Here is a 6,032-nt window from a genome sequence, read left to right on the forward strand (position 1 = left end):
TTAGCTCGTGGATGTTGTGAAGCCCTTTTCTTTCCACCTGTTGCCCTCACACTTTCCCTCTTGCCCATCATCTTCCTCCAGACTTCACCCTGCGTCTCGATCATCCACCTAAAGTGTTTCACACCGTCTCACTTCTGACCTACAAAGTAGCTCGATGGCGAGTCCTCCGCCTCAGCTGGGTCATTAACCTTCACCAACAGCACCTGAAACACATTATTTTTCTCTGTTCTTCTTAATATTTTTTTTTTCCTCTTATTGCTGTGTGCCATTTTACTAACGTCTTAAAATGCGTTTCTTTAGTAATCAAATGCATTTTTTTTTTTTAAATTAGCACCTTCTGTTGGGCAGTTTTTTCTTTTTCATCAATAAGTCAACAAACGAAAGGTCAGAAATAATAATGTCTCCAAAATCAGTTATTTCTTTCTCTTACTAAACAATTGTGGTAATGAAATGGGCAGTTAGTTACACGACACATTTGCATAATAATATTTAGTTGACCTTTTGGTCATTAGTTTTGTTTGTGCAACTTTCAGGCTACATGGAGATAAATGTTCTCCAATTTCACGGCTATCGTTTAGCGGTTGTTTAGACCATAAGATTTATTAAAACAGACTTGGTGATGTGGTGGTGCTGTAAAATGTTGCAGCCCTGTAATATCAATCAGCAGAATAGACTCGCTCATTTGGGAATGAGTTGATGCTCGACCTGCAGAGCTGCAGGGATCATATCAGCTCTGCAACTCCAACACAGTAAGGACGAGACTGACCGCTCCATTAATAATGAAGCTGTGAGCAGAGTGTAACTGCCTTATTTATACATGGTGCGTTAAAGTGAGACATGATGTGACCTCTTAAAATGATGAGACAGCAGGAGCTAATATATGTCTCTAGTAGCTCAGCTACTTCTAATAAGCGGAAGCATTTACATGTGAAACTTTTTACTTTAAAAAGTTAATTATTAATAATTAAAATAATAATAATAATAAAAAATGCATTTGGCTTCATAATCACTCACAAATACCAATTAAAAAATGCAGCAAATGGAAATGAAAGGAAAAAACTGTATTTAAGGCTTCATATTTGTTTAAATGTGTGTGTGTGTGCAGTTTACCTTGTTAATGAAGGACCCCCCCTCCCTCCTCCTCTCTCCTCCTCCTCCCCCCTCCTCCCCCCTCCCTCCCCTCTCCTCCCCTCCTCCTCTCCTCCATACATCGGAGGCTGTGCGCTGCAGCGGCGGCAGAGAGCGGTGCGGATCCCGGAGTGAGCCCATCTCTCCGGAGGGGAGCAGGGCGATCCAGTCGGACCTTTAGCAGAGTGGATCTGCTTCCATCTGCCCTCAGACACACACAGACACACACAGACACACACACACACACACACACTGAAGGAAGGGGGCACATCTCTATCCCCGCTGGAGGATCCTGGTTGACTCCACCAGGTAAGTTTCCTCCGAGCTGCTGCTGCTGCTCCACCGGTCGGTGTGATCCGGAGCTCGGCGGGCTGCTGGACTCCCGGCAGCTGATGATGTTGTGTGTTTTTGTGTAACAACAGTTTAACTTGAGAGTCACGAAGCTGGTCCGGAGTGTCCGCTCCGTCCGCCTTTACGCGCCGCCGTCTCCACATGGACGCGCCTGGTCTGAAGTTTTAGCAGCAGACTGCAGCATCGGGAAATCAGCTTATTGGTAAATGTTTCGTTTAAAGCCACGTGAGAAAGTGGGAATCCTGGAAATGCCCCCCTGCCTCTCTCAGCCTCCTAATTTGCATCTTTACGCGCCAGCAGCCCGAAAGTTTTAGTTCTTCCGGTGATCTCTGCCTGTTTCGGTTTTTGCCCCAAACTCCAGATTTACCCCCAGAGCCTCCTCTCTCTCTCCCCCACAGGGACTTCCATTTCAAACCACACAGGCTGAATGCTGCTGTTTTAACCCAGAAAAGACCTGAACCTGAACGTCACTTGAACCAATTAATTAACATCCCCTGCCCATTAAAGCAGCTTCTAATTGAATGTCATACATTTAAACTTTAAGAATTTGTGGGCCAAGTTAAATAGTTCCAGTAAACCTGAACACCTGAATGGATAAAAAAAAAAAGAAAGAAGAAAAGAAAAATTCAATATTTGAAATGTGGCTTGGCAGCTTCTCTGTCCAAAAAGACTTCTGGGAGTCATTAAGGTTAATGGAGTTACAGCATGAGGTCCTCATACCTGCCAATCTGTGTGTGTGTGTGTGTGTGTGTGTGTGCAACGGACAGGAAGGGGTCAGCTTTCAAAGCTTTTTCAGGCTAATTGTTGGTCTGTTTTAATAATAACATAAATATAACGTCCTCCTTAAAGAAGGGCTCTGTCATATTGCTCATGTGGGACGTTTAATATATGTCAGGAACACTTGAATTTATTATTGTAATTATTTCTAATATCAATACCAGAAAAGAGGAATAAAAGGGAGGAGGGAAGAAGCGTGGGTGTTGTTGTGCTGTTGTATAGATAGATTCCTTGAGCTGTGTGTCCAAATGTGTAGCCCGCACAAACGCACCGTGGCACTCTACTGCAGCCTCTGGCGGCTGGTGATAAGGCTGGAGGGGGCTGACTCCCACGCCGCACCCTCAGAGAGCCGTGAAGCTTCTGGGGCAGACTGTGTGACCACTTTGATTAGGGGGATAATAGGCCCATTTATAGAGGGCTTTCAGGTGACGTAACTCGCCCCGGCAGAGATAAAAGCCCCCGAGTTTTCCTCCCTAAGCTCTTATTTCTGGTTGCCACCAAATATCATCACAAGCTGCAGAAAAAGAGGAGTTTGCTCTGAGTGTAAGTGAGGGGTCGGTTTTGAGGAAAGGCTTTGTGGTGGTTTTTCCAGGTCACATGTGTCTACAGAGCAGAAGGTGAAGTGTGTTTTTTTTTTTTTTTTTTTGTTGTTACTATTGATTCAACAGTAAATAATACAGACAGAGTTAGTAATAACAGATAGCTTTTATGGTCTTTGTAATGTGCCCTCTGGCAATCGTTGGCAACTTTGCAGCTCGGCTGGCTGACGATGTCGACCCCAGGTGACTTCACTTCTCACTGTAGCAACAAATCTGGCTGCTTTCTCGGGCCAAGGGGAACGATTTTAATGTGACGACGTGTTAGCTTCCAAAGCACTAAAGCCTGTCACTCCCCCACCACCTCGTGCTGATGAACAAAGCTTAAAATGCTCCTTTCAGTTTCAGCTTCCTTCTTTTCTTTTTTGGTTTTCCTAACGTTTCAAATCAATCAACCGCCACGAATCCAAACGTTTGAGGAGCAGTTTTTTATCAAATGATTTTCCAAAGCAGCGTCCACATCAAAGTCGAGGAGAGCTGCTCTGTCAGAGGCCTCCACTTATTGATCAGCCATCGACTGATTTATTGTTAAAAGGTTAGAGCAGTAGCTCCCACATTGAAGGGTCGATATCCGTACGAATACATATTTGTGGTTTTAAGAACCCACACTAATAAAGACAGAGCAGCTCCTGTAAGGTTAGCAGGCGAGGTGGGCGTGACTGCTTCGTTGTGACATCACAACATGAAGGAAGTCCTGACGGCTCAGTTTATGAATCAAGGTGAGCATTTCTCTGTGGACTGAGAGCTTACTTAGTGATACCTTAACTGTGTTTTTATAGACCAACACCTGATTTCTAATCAAGACCACACGGGGGTCTACCTTTAGACCGTATGGACATTTAACATCTGCATTTAGACCGTATTCAGCTGTGAGCTAACTTTTAGCCAGGGCTTCAGAGCGATCCTCAGCGGTGGAGCGCAGCAGAGTCATAACTCAGAGGAAGTGTCTCGGGTGGCTCATCGACTTCTCAGTGATTTTTGAGGGGTGAGTTGGAGGAAAACTAGGAAATGAATGTTGTAAAACACTGTGATAAACAAAGGTGTGTTTTTTTGTATTTATGGGTCTTAAAGTGAAGCTACTTTTTAAAAGATATCACAGTTCATTAGGATTAAGTGGACTTGTATATTGGGACACTTGGAACAGTCTGTTGGACCCCCTGGAGGCCCCTGGACCTCACTTTGGGAACCCACGCTATATGACAGTCATTGTTTGTTGTCTTTGTGGGAAATTCAAGCTGTCATGTACATCAGGTGTGTTTTTTGGTAAAAATGAAGGTCTTGTGCTTGTGTGTGTGTGTGTGTGTGTGTGTGTGTGTGTGCGCACAGCAGATTAGTATAAACTCTCAGATATTAGGCCCGTCATGTTCTGCAAATACCATTTATCATGCTTGCCTTCCGTGTGATGGTGCTCACAAGATCCAATCCATTAGCAGTGTGCTGTGTGCCCACTCTGTGCTGTGTGTGTGGTGTGTGTGTGTGTGTGTGTGTGTGGACTATATATCATCATTTATTATAATGCTTAAGGAGTTCTGGCACAAGAGTGAGTGCATGTGCATGAGAAGTTGTGAGAGGATTCCTGTGGTTTCTCAGTAGTAATTCAATATGATTACATGAGAAAAATAATAGTGAGCAGGCTTGGTTTCATATCTGCAGCGTGTGTGTGTGTGTGTGTGTGTGTTTGTAATGCAGAGCAATGATGGATGATATGTTAAATTGATGATGACACCGCTCAGAGACAACACAATCCTTGACTTTCACCCAGTTTCTCCCCCTCTGCCGTCTGCCCTCCCCTTCACTATGTCGTTAGCGTTAGCAGTGTTAGCATGTTAGCATGCTGGCACGTATGAAAGCTCGTTGTGCTATTCTCTTTTCTGCCCGCCAGTGGCTAATTGTGACCTCTTCATTAGGGCTTGTTGCTAGGCGACAGCTGTTGGTTGTGGTGATGATGATGATGATGATGTTGGGTTGGGTGGATGAAAGCAGCTTTCAAACGTGAGCGTGATGTTGTATTGAAGAAGACCGAGACCATAAACTCATCAGGAAAACGTTGACTGAGCTATATGAATCAGGCAAAAGGAGAGACATTTTCCATAGACTTCACCACAATCTGACTTATTTTTACAGCCAGGGAGTCGCCCCCCTGATGGTCATTAGACAGAATGCAGGTTTAAGCCCGGGTCCAGTGCTCGAAGCGGACTGATGATTCTGGAAAATCCAGGATCCAGTTAGAGATTTAAAAAAAAAAAAAACCTGGACTCGCTACCTGCACCCCCCCACCAGCTCACCTTCAACAATGCCATGCTGTCATTAATTCTGGTGGCAGACATGGCCAAGTGACAAAATTTATGTCATGCAGACCCTCACAGCTTTATGGAAAGTTAGTTTAATTCAGGCTTTTACTCTCCACGGCGCGGAACCATAAATCACACACTTAGAAAATCATTCCCTGATACTGCTCATCTCTCTCTCTACCTGCGAAAACCAAACTTCTCTTTAATTTCTGCCTTTCTCTTCTATCTGCGCTCCCATAAGGCGAGGGGAGGCTTGTTAAAGTCATCAGTGCTGAGGGTTAGCTATTCCAAGAGGAGATAGTGGATCAATTTTTTACAGATCGCCTTCACGCCTTTCAGCAAGTTCACTGTGCCTAGTCAATGCAAACACACACACACACACGTATGCACACGTATACAAACAAGCAGAGATAAAGAGAGGGACGAGCAAAACTCACATTTGAGCAGCATCCAGAAAACAATTTATCAGCCGGTCTCTGTCTAAAAGCTTGTGATGCTGCCTGCAGGCTAAATGTAGAATGTGTCATCAGAGGCAAAGGAGGATGCATAGAGCAAATAAAATATATTTTTCCTGCAGTTGCCTGTGTGTGTTTGTGTGTATGTACGTGTGCGTTGGTGACGCATCATACTGGCACGTGTACATGCAGTGGATCCGGAGCCGCGTTGTGGCCGTGATTTAATTTTGGCAGCTGCTTGTAATGTGCTAGCTTGTTATTCGCTTAAATCTCAGAGGATCAGCTGGTGCCCCTCTGAGCTGGAGTGTGTGTGTGTGTGTGTGTGTGTGTGCGCGTTGTGTTTGGTGTGGCATAGCACAATAAATCCCCCCCACCCACCTCGTCCTTCCATAATAATAAAAGTTTTACATCACATTCAGACAGATGCCGGTTAA

The sequence above is a fragment of the Echeneis naucrates genome, chromosome 13, assembly GCF_900963305.1.
Source record: "Echeneis naucrates chromosome 13, fEcheNa1.1, whole genome shotgun sequence".
Lineage (NCBI taxonomy): Eukaryota > Metazoa > Chordata > Actinopteri > Carangiformes > Echeneidae > Echeneis > Echeneis naucrates.